Genomic DNA, 13,747 nt, shown 5'->3' with positions numbered 1-13,747 from the left:
ACTGATCTTGCAACCAAGCCTTCGCTGACCATCCAGCTCCTTCAGATCTACCAAACGCATCCCTTATATTCTTCAATGCATCTATAACACTAGTGATACTATCGGAACTATCGGGGATCAAAGTATAACAATCATCCCCCGTCAAGTTCATAGCCAAACATAATCCACCTTGTTTTGCTAAAATATAGTCAAGAGCCATGTCATGTTTCAACAGCGTCAGTCTGTGACTTCTTTGAGTATTTGACAGAAGGTTAAACCCTCTTATCGTTTCATTTGCAAAACCCTGCAAAGTATAGGTAATATTATCAATGTGATCTGCCAAAAATGTTACACCATACCATGGAAAAAGTCCAAGTCCCCACTTCTCTCCTAGACTTATCTTCCAATGGTAGGCTTCCAGACTATGAAATTTCACCATGTCCCTTTTCACCCTATTTCCAAACCTAGATTCAGATTTATCTGTTTCCGGTGCTTCCCCTCTTTTAATGGTAAAAACCTCATATGGAAGCTTCAAGATCGACATATAACAACATCCTTTCCATCCATAGGGTAAGAATATATATATTCTCTCACCACATACCCCCTAAATATCTCTAAAATTCCCAATAGTCACATTACCATGCAAAAGCTGATCTTTCACCATCAAAGTCCTGCTCTTCTTACTAACTGGAACATAAAAAGTTACATTATATTTCTCATTACTAACCTTATGTTCATGCTTACCCAAAGTCATCATATAATCATCACAATCTGATATTCCCATAAACATCCCCTTTCCATCATATGTTTTATTTGAACAAAAACAGCTTTTAGCCATCACGGATTTCACCTCCAATGCTTCATGAATCGCTGTTAACTGATTTTCCTTCCCATCTAACAAATTCACATAGGGTAATTCATTTAACCAAGAACACTTAAACCTAGGCCTAAACAAATGCTTCGACAACAACATTATTATATCTGTTAATGATTGTTGCTGATACAACAGCCATGATAAAGCATAAGATTGACACGTATTTGATAGAGGTTGATCCACCGTCTCTAAGATTGAACCCCATGTGCCTGGTGCTGGAATTCTCAACAGACATGGACCCTCAAGATTCCTCACTGATCTTACAGAATGAGTTAACTGCTGGAACCAAAGATTCCTACCTGCCCATCCATCTTTAATTTGCAAAACAGAAGAATCAAATCCATATGCCTTCCATTTAGTTTCTCTCTTCCCTAACGAGCGGTATTGATCAGATATATCTTCTTGTCTTCCATCAAAATCAAAGAACTCATCCTGTACCTCCATGATAGTATTCTCCCTGATCTTTCCCTCTAACATTACGCAAAATAAGTGAGCAATCACTCATAACCCTCTTCCACTTCATATCGTTGTACAAAATATACTTCCTTTGACTAGGTGAACAGCTTCTACTTCTGGTCCTGATAACCACACTTCTTCTCCATAATTATCTCTCCACTTAACTCTAAATTTCCCTTCACCACTGTTCTCTCTCTTGTACTAACATTGAAGCTGAGCTGACTTTCCTAGAGTTCCTTCAACCCTAGTTTTCATAACTTTTTCAGTCTTACTTTTTCTCCTAATTTTTTCAAAAACCATTTCACTGATTTATCCACAAATTCCTTTCCCACTAATTTTTTCAAAAACCATTTCACTGATTCATCCACAAATTCCTTTCCCACTAATTTTAGGATATTTCGATCGGGAAGTCCCCACCTGCTTATGACTTCTTTACACAAAAACTTGGCAAACGATTGAGCATCTTTTAGCTTAGTTGGACATATTATGCACCTCTTGGTGTAGGAATGTAACCAAGAATAGCAGTCACACCCCTGTGAACATTATTTTTCAGATAGATTGTGCACCTGCCTATGACATAGTCAACCTATTCAAGCAAATATGGTGCCCAAAAACCATACTCCTTTATGATCTTTCTCCTAACCTCCCTCCTTGTAACATTAGCTAACCCATAGCTTCCTAAATCATCAGACCTAATAGGTCTAGAGGCGCTACTATCAACCCCTCATGGTTTCTCCCAAGACAACAAACATTCTTACTCTGAGGATTTTTTCCCATTTTCCTCAAAACACCTGCTTTCAAAAGTCCTTCAATTTATGGTTCAATCCCTTGGATTGCTTTATCGTTCAATGGATACTGATTCTTCCAAGGAGGTCTGGCTCCTGGTCGAAGTTCAACTTTCACCTCAATTGGGCTGATTTCACAAGTCCAATATCGGTACTACTTTGAGACCACAAACATTCTTAAACTTGTTGCAACATCTCCTCTTTCATAGGGTCTGAATTCATCTTCACACTGCAAATAGATTCATGTGTCATCCGTACAGCTTGTGGCTCTCCTTGTCCTTGAGCCAAAATCATTATTTTGAGAAATCGCTGATCTTCACTCCTCCAAATCCCCCAAATTCTCTTTTATCAGTACAAAAACAGCTTTCTCTGCTTCTGTCATCATTTCTCCTATTTGCTTCTGCTCATAATAATAATAAGCCATTTAGCAGACGCTTTAATCCAAAGCGACTTACAGTCATGCGTGCATACATTTTTTTTGTGTATGGGTGGTCCCGGGGATCGAACCCACTACCTTGGCGTTACAAGCGCCGTGCTCTACCAGCTGAGCTACAGAGGACCACATTATTATTAAATGAAGTTTTTTGTGACGCCCGCCGTTTGGTGCGACGCAGACACAGTGGTGAACGTGGTGAAGCAGAGGAGTCACTGTCAGTCCTTTTGAATTCTGAGTCAGAGTCTTTACCCGACAAAGTCATGTTAGGATATATCCGTTATCCTGTTAGAGCTTTTGTGCCGAATCCACTGCAGTGTTTCAGGTGCAGCAGTGTGTAGGAGGGGGATTTCAAGATGTGGGAAGTGTGCAGGAGGGCATGGGACAGAGCATTGTGTAGTTTTGGTGGATAAAGTTGTGTGTGTCAACTGTAGGGTTGCCAGAGTCCAAGTGGTGCAGAAGGTGGTGTATGCTGAGGCAGTGAATAAAGTAGAGGAGGATGGGTCAAGGGTGAGGGATCCTGAGAGGATCCCTGTGAGGAGTAGATCTGTGCTAGCACAGAGGGATAAGCCAACAAGTGATATATGCTTCAAGGTTGGCTTCTTAGCGTTCATAGCAATGGTAGAAAATAGATGTGGTGGTGGCAGTTGCAGAGAAATATTTGGGAATACGAGATTTTACTTCAGAAGAGTTACAGGGTGTGTTCAGTGGTGGTGTCGTGTCCTCTCAGGCCGTTGGCATGGTGCAGGAGCAGATAGGGTCAAAGTAGTGGAATTGGGTAGTGGGTTTATGAGTGTGGGGTTAGTTGGAAGGGTGTTATTTTTTATTTGTTTTACATTTAAAAGTTTCCTCTTTACCCATTTTGTATCACAAAGTATAATGGATTTATAATGCAACATATTAGATGCCAACTGCCGTTAAACCCCAAAGAAGAAGAAGATGGCAGTCTCAGACTGAAGAATGTAGCGAACCTAAAGCAGCGGAAGATTTCAGTTTGAGTCGTCAGGCAATAGATTGAATGGTTTTCAGGTTGGTCAATGGACATGATACCCTTTGTCCTGTGCAAAATTTCAGACTAAGAAGTGCACACTTTTTTTCACTTCAGTAGGAACTCTTACTTAGCCGGTACAAATCCCAGTTTAAGGCTGTACCAGTAAGAAATATATGTTAGGCTAGTTATTTTACTCACTACTTATCTCTTTTTAGTGTCCTGCGCCCCCCTGGAGGAGCCTCCAAGACCTCTTTCGGCAATGACGAGGAAAGGCCCCCCAATCGCGAGAACAAGCTGGCCTCCAACATCTTCGCTGAACCAGATGACCCTGACGCTCATCGGAAGAACAACCCACCTGGTAAACTCTCACCCTACCACAGCCTCTTGTGTAATACTTATACCGTTCCTCTATAGTTGTGAGTAGCCTATGTAATGTACCTAAACTACTGGTTACTCTATGTGGGATGCAAGTTGCAACCACATGTATAATTATGTGATTAACATTTGCTTCCCAGATAGGAGAAATGCTCAGTCACCATGTGGTTGGTCACCTTGCTTAGTCACCATGTATAGGAAATGGCCAATTAACTCCTCCAATCCATAGTCACTACATTAGATCTTCCACTATTGATCTTCTGTTATTGACATAGTTCCTTCCTACACTGAATCCCAGTGTCACGGTTTCGGCCGAGGCTGCTCCTCCTCCTTGCTCGGGCAGGTTTCGGCGGTCGTCGTCCCCGGAGTACTAGCTGCCACCGTTGTATGTTTCATGTTCGTTTGGTTTTGTCTTGATGTTGTACACCTGTTTCTAGTTAGTGCTCATTATTGTCCTATTTAGTTCTCGTTGTGTGTGTCAGGTGTTGTGTGTGATTGCGCTTCTGTTTGGTGTTCTGTGCTACGTGTTTCCCTCCGTTGGTTGGAGAGGTTTTTCGCACATCTTAGTGCGCCTTCTGTTTGACGCCTGTGTGCGCCTTTATTTAGCCTCCGGGCTTGTTGAGCTCGTGTACTACGTGAATATTTCACTAAAGTCTTTTGGACTGAGTTTCTGCGTCCTGCACTTGATTCCTGCACCACACCCACCTTCAGCACCCTTGACACCCAGCAGGGCTGAATCTGAGCCATGCTGAAATATTTATGAGGATCTCTGCATTGCCTCCAGTGAATCCTCCTGTGTCAGGCCTCCAATCCTCCCCCATGTCACTGTGAGGCCTTGCAGTAGCCTGTACTCATGGATGCCAAGGGAAGCCAGGTTTCCCCAAAAATATTTTTTCAAAGAAAGTGGCTGAATGTACCTCAACGGAGAAAGCATTCGAGTGAGCGAAACATCGCCCCTCTTCCTCAGTATGTGTAGTGCATCTATATGATGCTGTCTGGTCAAAAAGAGTGACATTATTGCCGCTCATAGCATTGAATGCAAAGGAAGCCAGCGAGCATTTGGTCTCCCTTGATAAAAATAAATAAATAAATAGCCAATCAATCAGCTTTGAGCTAAACTGGGTGAGCTCAACTGTGAATAGTCCTGGAACACCAAAAAAAGTGTTAAGCGAAGCAATTTTGGATTTGCCTTCACATCAAAGGCATAACGTCATTTACAGAAAACACTTGGAATTGTTGTGTCATTTTCCTCTGGGGCTAGCTAGCTAGCTAGCTAAAAAATCTTCCCTTTCCTAAATTAGCCATGGATGGATTTGGAAGGGATTTGGACTTGTGGTTTTACTTAATTCTCCGTACTGGCTAATGATTATAACGCTGATTCTGATCCAACCATAAATTCATACATTGTGCCCCTGGCCTGAGAGGATGGAAGTTCAATATGTAGTAGGCTAACGTTAATTAGCTAGATGGCCCGGCGCATCTTTGCCAATGAAAATAAGTTAGGCTAGCGAGCAAGCATTTTAGCATTTTAGCCAGGTAGCCTAGGACAACAAAAACTAAAAGTGTGTACTGTATGACAGAGTCATGAGTTTGACACACCTGCTCTACAAATAGGGTGAGTCAACATGTTTTTTCTACTTGCACGTATTTACACACATACACACACACACACACCACACAAACATTATATTGAAATGTTGAAGTTGAAATGGTGCTGGAATAGTGGAGGCAGCCCCTGTTTTCATTTCGACTTGCGGTAACTCTCTGTGGTTCTAAATCAATGGTAGTTTAGTAGTCCGAAAATGTTGAAAACATTAACTCGCTTGACCATGCTGTAGGTCAGGGGTGTCAAACTCATTCCATGGAGGGCCTAGTGTCTGCAGGTTTTTGGTTTTTCTTTTCAATTAAGACCTAGACAACCAGGTGAGGGGAGTTCCTTACTAATTAGTGACCTTAATTCATCAATCAAGTACAAGGGAGGAGTGAAAACCTGCAGACACTCGGCCCTCCTAACTGTTTGTGACATGCAAAATGCATTGTGGACTTCACCAGACAGATCTTGCTCTCCGGTTTTTTGATGAAACAAAGGTGTGGTTGAATTTATTCTGCCACTGTGTCTCCTTATTGTCTCGGCCTTAGGCCTATATATCACGGTCGCAAGGCATATGAACTAAGAGGTTATAGAGCAAACAAAGGTTGTTATATGCCATTTTCTTCCTGGCTTGTCTTCCCCGGTGATTTTACATTGTATGATTTTTAAGTAATTAATTTGCATTTTATTGCATGACATAAGTATTTGATACATCAGAAAAGCAGAACTTAATATTTGGTACAGAAACCTTTGTTTGCAATTACAGAGATCATAGGTTTCCTGTAGGTCTTGACCAGGTTTGCACACACTGCAGCAGGAATTCTGGCCCACTCCTCCATACAGACCTCCAGATCCTTCAGGTTTCGGGGCTGTCGCTGGGCAATACGGACTTTCAGCTCCCTCCAAAGATTTTCTATTGGGTTCAGGTCTAGAGACTGGCTAGGCCACTCCAGGACCTTGGGATGCTTCTTACGGAGCCACTCCTTAGTTGCCCTGGCTGTGTGACCCAGCCACGACCCATCTTCAATGCTCTTACTGAGGGAAGGAGGTTGTTGGCCAAGATCTCGCGATACATGGCCCCATCCATCCTCCCCTCAATACGGTGCAGTCGTCCTGTCCCCTTTGCAGAAAAGCATCCCCAAAGAATGATGTTTCCACCTCCATGCTTCACGGTTGGGATGGTGTTCTTGGGGTTGTACTCATCCTTCTTCTTTCTCCAAACACGGCGAGTGGAGTTTAGACCAAAAAGCTCTATTTTTGTCTCATCAGACCACATGACCTTCTCCCATTCCTCCTCTGGATCATCCAGATTGTCATTGGCAAACTTCAGACGGGCCTGGACATGCGCTGGCTTGAGCAGGGGGACCTTGCGTGCGCTGCAGGATTTTAATCCATGACGGCGTAGTGTGTTACTAATGGTTTTCTTTGAGACTGTGGTCCCAGCTCTCTTCAGGTCATTGACCAGGTCATGCCGTGTTGTTCTGGGCTGATCCCTCACCGTCCTCATGATCATTGATGCCCCACGAGGTGAGATCTTGCATGGAGCCCCAGACCGAGGGTGATTGACCGTCATCTTGAACTTCTTCCATTTTCTAATAATTGCGCCAACAGTTGTTGCCTTCTCACCAAGCTGCTTGCCTATTGTCCTGTAGCCCATCCCAGCCTTGTGCAGGTCTACAATTGTATCCCTGATGTCCTGACACAGCTCTCTGGTCTTGGCCATTGTGGAGAGGTTGGAGTCTGTTTGATTGAGTGTGTGACAGGTGTCTTTTATACAGGTAACGAGTTCAAACAGGTGCAGTTAATACAGGTAATGAGTGGAGAACAGGAGGGCTTCTTAAAGAAAAACTAACAGGTCTGTGAGAGCCGGAATTCTTACTGGTTGGTAGGTGATCAAATACTTATGTCATGCAATAAAATGCAAATTAATTACTTAAAAATCATACAATGTGATTTTCTGGATTTTTGTTTTAGATTCCGTCTCTCACAGTTGAAGTGTACCTATGATAAAAATTACAGACCTTTACATGCTTTGTAAGTAGGAAAACCTGCAAAATCGGCAGTGTATCAAATACTTGTTCTCCCCACTGTATATGAACTGAAAAATACCCTGGCTGTGGCCAAGTGAAAGTTGTGTTGTAACATTCCTTTCTAATTACTGTCAGACTGTGCGTCAAAGTTTTGAATAGCATGATTCGGTGAGAGGAAGGCAATGTGGGCGTCTGTCATTTTTGGTTTATTGTCCCAGCTCTACCACAGCCACATCCTTGTGGGATCAGCGGAGTAGACCTGTCCTCCAATCCCCATGCTCTGGTGCAGACAACTGCACTGTCAGTGGGTCCCCTGCTCGTGAATGATAGATTGAAGACTTCTAATTGATCCAGCTAGTCGTGCAGGGAATAATGAGTTACCAGAACTATTTGTCATGGATGTGACACTCCCAGACTTCTACAATGCTGTGTTTTTCATTTGGGGTGCTTGTGCCTTTGCATTGTCTCTCTGTGTGACAAATGTGGAATGAAAGCAGTCAAAAAAACCTGTACTAACCCAGTCAGTGCTTTGAGTCCTCAAAAACATATAGCTTTCAAGAGGATCTCATTGTGGTGGTCTGGAGTCATTAAGTCACAGACACACAAATATTATACTAACCTCTTACCATTACAATAACAGGGGAGGTTAGCATTTTTTTTGGGGGGGGGGCGTATGATATTTGTGTGTCTAACTTTCTCACTCATCATTATTCACGATTTATTCAGGACTATTCATAATCATGGTAGCATCCACATTAATGTAGAATTGTTTAGAAACATATTCTGAAATAACAATACATTATTTACCATTCATTTCTATTGGGCACAAAATAATCTGAAACACAACCAAAACAAACAGCAAATGCATCCAACAAGTTTGTAGAGTCACAAGCTTGACGTAATCATTCCTTACTAGGAATATGGGACCAAATGCTACTTTCAGAGCTCAATGTATTTTGAACTGGAATAAATCCTGAACTTATTAAGAATGGCCACACAATTTCAGTCAAAATAGAAGATTGTAAGAAATACTGTAGCCTAACATTACTATATCCAACTGAACTCCATTTGTTGCCACTATCATGCAAGTTTTCAAACTTTTTGACCCGCTACCCCCAAAAAAGGAGTGGTACAAAACTTGCGACCCGCACACACATGCACGTGTGCACACGAACATGTGCGCAAATGTAGCATTACAGCCATAAATGTTGATGCATTTTCAAAACACAAGACAGGCTACAGAAATAAACTGTGTTTTACAACTGCATTTGGAGCAGAAATTGATTCATGTTAGCATTCAATGTCAACTAGGGATATATCATGTCACTTCTCTGGAGTCCAGAGCAGGCGAAATCATACAACCAACTTGTAGCGGAGGTTGCAGGATCTGATGGAAAGCATGTTCTGTCTGCACCGCACCATCACTTTGGAGGGCAGCCTGCCTGCAGAGTGCTCATTGTCAGCCCGACCAACCACCCTACTTTTGTTTTTGCATTAATTAACCATCTGTCTTATTAAACCATACCAAACGTAGCATATCATACAAATTTGAGTGTCCTGATTTACATTTCCTATGGTATGTCTAGTGTATGAGTCCAGGCTGGCCAGCCCAACCTGGTCTCAGAGCATTTAGTTTGATTATGTACAGTGAGGGAAAAAAGTATTTGATCCCCTGCTGATTTTGTACGTTTGCCCACTGACAAAGAAATGATCAGTCTATAATTTTGAACAGTGAGAGATAGAATAACAACAAAGAAATCCAGAAAAACGCATATCAAAAATGTTATAAATTGATTTGCATTTTAATGAGGGAAATAAGTATTTGACCCCTCTGCAAAACATGACTTAGTACTTGGTGGCAAAACCCTTGTTGGCAATCACAGAGGTCAGACGTTTCTTGTAGTTGGCGACCAGGTTTGCACACATCTCAGGAGGGATTTTGTCCCACTCCTCTTTGTAGATCTTCTCCAAGTCATTAAGGTTTCGAGGATGACGTTTGGCATCTCGAACCTTCCGCTCCCTCCACAGATTTTCTATGGGATTAAGGTCTGGAGACTGGCTAGGCTACTCCAGGACCTTAATGTGCCTCTTCTTGAGCCACTCCTTTGTTGCCTTGGCCGTGTGTTTTGGGTCATTGTCATGCTGGAATACCCATCCACAACCCATTTTCAATGCCCTGGCTGAGGGAAGGAGGTTCTCACCCAAGATTTGACGGTACCTGGCCCGGTCCATCGTCCCTTTGATGCGGTGAAGTTGTCCTGTCCCCTTAGCAGAAAAACACCCCCAAAGCATAATGTTTCCACCTCCATGTTTGACGGTGGGGATGGTGTTCTTGGGGTCATAGTTGAGTTGATGCCAAAGAGCTCCATTTTGGTCTGATCTGACCACAACACTTTCACCCAGTTCTCCTCTGAATCATTCAGATGTTCATTGACAAACTTCAGATGGGCATGTATTGTGCTTTTTTGAGCAGGGGGGACCTTGCGGGCGCTGCAGATTTCAGTCCTTCACGGCGTAGTGTGTTACCACAATAGTTTTCTTGGTGACTATGGTCCCAGCTGCCTTGAGATCATTGACAAGATCCTCCCGTGTAGTTCTGGGCTGATTCCTCACCATTCTCATAATCATTGCAACTCCACGAGGTGAGATCTTGCATGGAGCCCCAGGCCGATGGAGATTGACAGTTCTTTTGTGTTTCTTCCATTTGCAAATAATCGCACCAACTGTTGTCACCTTCTCACCAAGCTTCTTGATGATGGTCTTGTAGCCCATTCCAGCCTTGTGTAGGTCTACAATCTTGTCCCTGACATCCTTGGAGAGCTCTTTGGTCTTGGCCATGGTGGAGAGTTTGGAATCTGATTGATTGATTGCTTCTGTGGACAGGTGTCTTTTATACAGGTAACAAACTGAGATTAGGAGCACTCCCTTTAAGAGTGTGCTCCTAATCACAGCTCGTTACCTGTATAAAAGACACCTGGGAGCCAGAAATCTTTCTTATTGAGAGGGGGTCAAATACTTATTTCCCTCATTAAAATGCAAATCAATTTATACATTTTTTTACATGCGTTATTCTGGATTTTTTTGCTGTTATTCTGTCTCTCACTGTTCAAATAAACGTACCATTAAAATTATAGACTGATCATTTCTTTGTCAGTGGGCAAAATGGGACAAAATCAGCAGGTGTCACGATCGTCAAATGAGGGAGACCAAAGCGCAGCGCGTTGAGCGAACATGATAGACTTTATTTAATTAAAGTACCAAAACAAAATAGACGAATCGTAAAGTCCACAGTAACAAAGACTGACAAGGAACAAAAACCCACAAACACAAGGTGAACACAGGCAGTTTAAATATGGCTCCCAATCAGAGATAACAAGCCGACAGCTGACACTCGTTACCTCCGATTGGGAGTCACATGAACAGACAAGACACTACAACCAAAACCAAAACACAACCAAATGAACACACCCTATACCCAACACAACCAAATGAATACACCCTGGCTCAAACCACACAGTCCCGGAGCCAGAGCGTGACAGTACCCCCCCCTAAAGGCGCGGACTGCGACCGCGCCTGATACGGGCTAAACAAGGGAGGGCTGGGCGGGCATACCTCCTCGGCGGTGGCTCTGGCTCCGGCCTTGATCCCCACCTCCTCTCCAACCCCCCAAAGTACCCCTGGTCCTGTCTAGCCCGCTGGCCGGAGCCGGACTGACGACACGCGCCCCCTGGCTTGGTGCGTGGAGGACGAACGGCCCTTACCAGGCTGACGACGCGCACCACTGCCTTGGCGCGGGGAGCAGGAATGGGCCGGACCGGCTGGACGGCGCTTACTCCCGACTTGGTGCGGAGAGCGGACCGGGCCGACAGGGTTGACGCAAACGCACCACAGACTTGGTGCGGGAGCAGGAACGGCCGGACAGGGCCGACGAAACGCACCCTAGGCTTGATGCGTGGAGCCGGAACGGGCCTCCCTCGCCGACGCACTCGCATCCCTGGCTTGGTGCGAGTAGCAGGAGTGGGCTGGATCAGGCTGACGGCTCGCACCCTTGGCTTGGTGCGAGTAGCAGGGACGAGCTGAACCAGGCTGACGACTCGCACCCTTGGCTTGGTGCGAGTGGCAGGAACAGGCCGGTTCGGGCTGGCGACGCACACCGTAGGTTCTGTGCGTGGAACAGGAACAGGCCGGACCGGCTGGCGACGCGCACCGTAGGTTTGGTGCGAGTGGCAGGAACAGGCCGGGTCGGGCTGGCGACGCGCACCGTAGGCTTGGTGCGGGTGGCAGGAACAGGCCGGGACCGGACTGGCGACGCGCACCGTAGGTTTGGTGCGAGTGGCAGGAACAGGCCGGGTCGGGCTGGCGACGCACACCGTAGGCTTGGTGCGGGTGGCAGGAACAGGCCGGGCTGGGCTGGCGACGCACACCGTAGGTTTAGTGCGTGGAGCAGGAACAGGCCGGGCTGGGCTGGCGACGCACACCGTAGGTCTGGTACGTGGAGCAGGAACAGGCCGGGCTGGGCTGGCGACGCACACCGTAGGTCTGGTACGTGGAGCAGGAACAGGCCGGTCGGGCTGGCGACGCGCACCGTAGACTTGGTGCGGGTGGCAGGAACAGGCCGGACCGGGCTGGCGACGCGCACCGTAGGTTTGGTGCGAGTGGCAGGAACAGGCCGGGTCGGGCTGGCGACGCACACCGTAGGCTTGGTGCGGGTGGCAGGAACAGGCCGGGCTGGGCTGGCGACGCACACCGTAGGTCTCGTGCGTGGAGCAGGAACAGGCCGGGCTGGGCTGGCGACGCACACCGTGGACTTGGTGCGTGGAGTAGGAACAGGCCGGTCCATACTGGGAACACACACCACTGGCCTTAACCGGGGATCAGGAAGGGGCCGTCCGGACTGGTAACACACCTCAGTCTCTCACGGTGCCTCCACTACTTCCCTCCTCTACTTCGCCAATGGCTCCCGTAACCGGTAGCCTTCTCTCCACGTCTCCCTGTGGCAGCCTCCTGCTGCCCAGCCGCCTAGCCATGTGCCCCCAAAAAACTTTTTGGGGTTGCCTCTCGTCCTTCCGACGATGGCCCTGCTGACGCCGCGTTCTCCTCTCTCGCCAGGGCCTTGATCCTCCCCAAGGTCCCTTGCCCCGAGTATGTCCTCCCAGGACCACGATTTGCCCACCTGGGCCATCGCCAGCCTCTCGATCTCCTTACCCGGCGCTTCCTCCCATGTCCAGTCTCCTTGCTCCTGGACACGCTGCTTGGTCCTTTTTTGGTGGGTTTTTCTGTCACGATCGTCAAATGAGGGAGACCAAAGCGCAGCGCGTTGAGCGAACATGATAGACTTTATTTAATTAAAGTACCAAAACAAAATAGACGAATCGTAAAGTCCACAGTAACAAAGACTGACAAGGAACAAAAACCCACAAACACAAGGTGAACACAGGCAGTTTAAATATGGCTCCCAATCAGAGATAACGAGCCGACAGCTGACACTCGTTACCTCCGATTGGGAGTCACATGAACAGACAAGACACTACAACCAAAACCAAAACACAACCAAATGAACACACCCTATACCCAACACAACCAAATGAATACACCCTGGCTCAAACCACACAGTCCCGGAGCCAGAGCGTGACAGCAGGGGATCAAATACTTTTTTCCCTCACTGTATGTAAATTTGAGACCCTTCATTTAGCATGACATGTTACGTTTCGTATGGTATTAATTTGTGGATGTCCATCGCCCATTTTGTATGATATGTTACGAATTACAATTCTTATTATATGTTACAAAATGCAAAATATGTTACGAATTTGCAAAAACGTGTAATAAGTTAAGAATTCTAGCTAGGTTGTTAGGTGGCTAACGTTAGGGTTAGGGGAAGGGTTAGCTAACATGCTAAGTAGTTGCAAAGTAGCTAAAAAGTAGTAAGTAGTTGAAAGGTTGCTAATCAGCTAAAATGCTAAAGTTGTCCATGTTGAGATTCAATCTCGCAACTTTTTGGTTGCTAGACGCTCGCGGTATACACCCAACTATCCACCACGACCAACCACCCTGCTTTAGTTTTTGCCTTAAGCAACCATCTGTCTTATGTAACCATACAATACGTAACATATCATACTAAATGGATAGTCTCAGATCTAAGTACAGCCGGGTAGCCCTGTTTTCCACTATTTTGGCCAATAGGATGGCTGGCCTCTGGGTTTTGGTTACCTAAGCTGCTGTCATTGTCCTCT

The sequence above is a fragment of the Coregonus clupeaformis genome, chromosome 20 (assembly GCF_020615455.1).
Source record: "Coregonus clupeaformis isolate EN_2021a chromosome 20, ASM2061545v1, whole genome shotgun sequence".
Classification (NCBI taxonomy): Eukaryota; Metazoa; Chordata; class Actinopteri; order Salmoniformes; family Salmonidae; genus Coregonus; species Coregonus clupeaformis.
Note: the sequence above shows the minus strand (reverse complement) of the source record.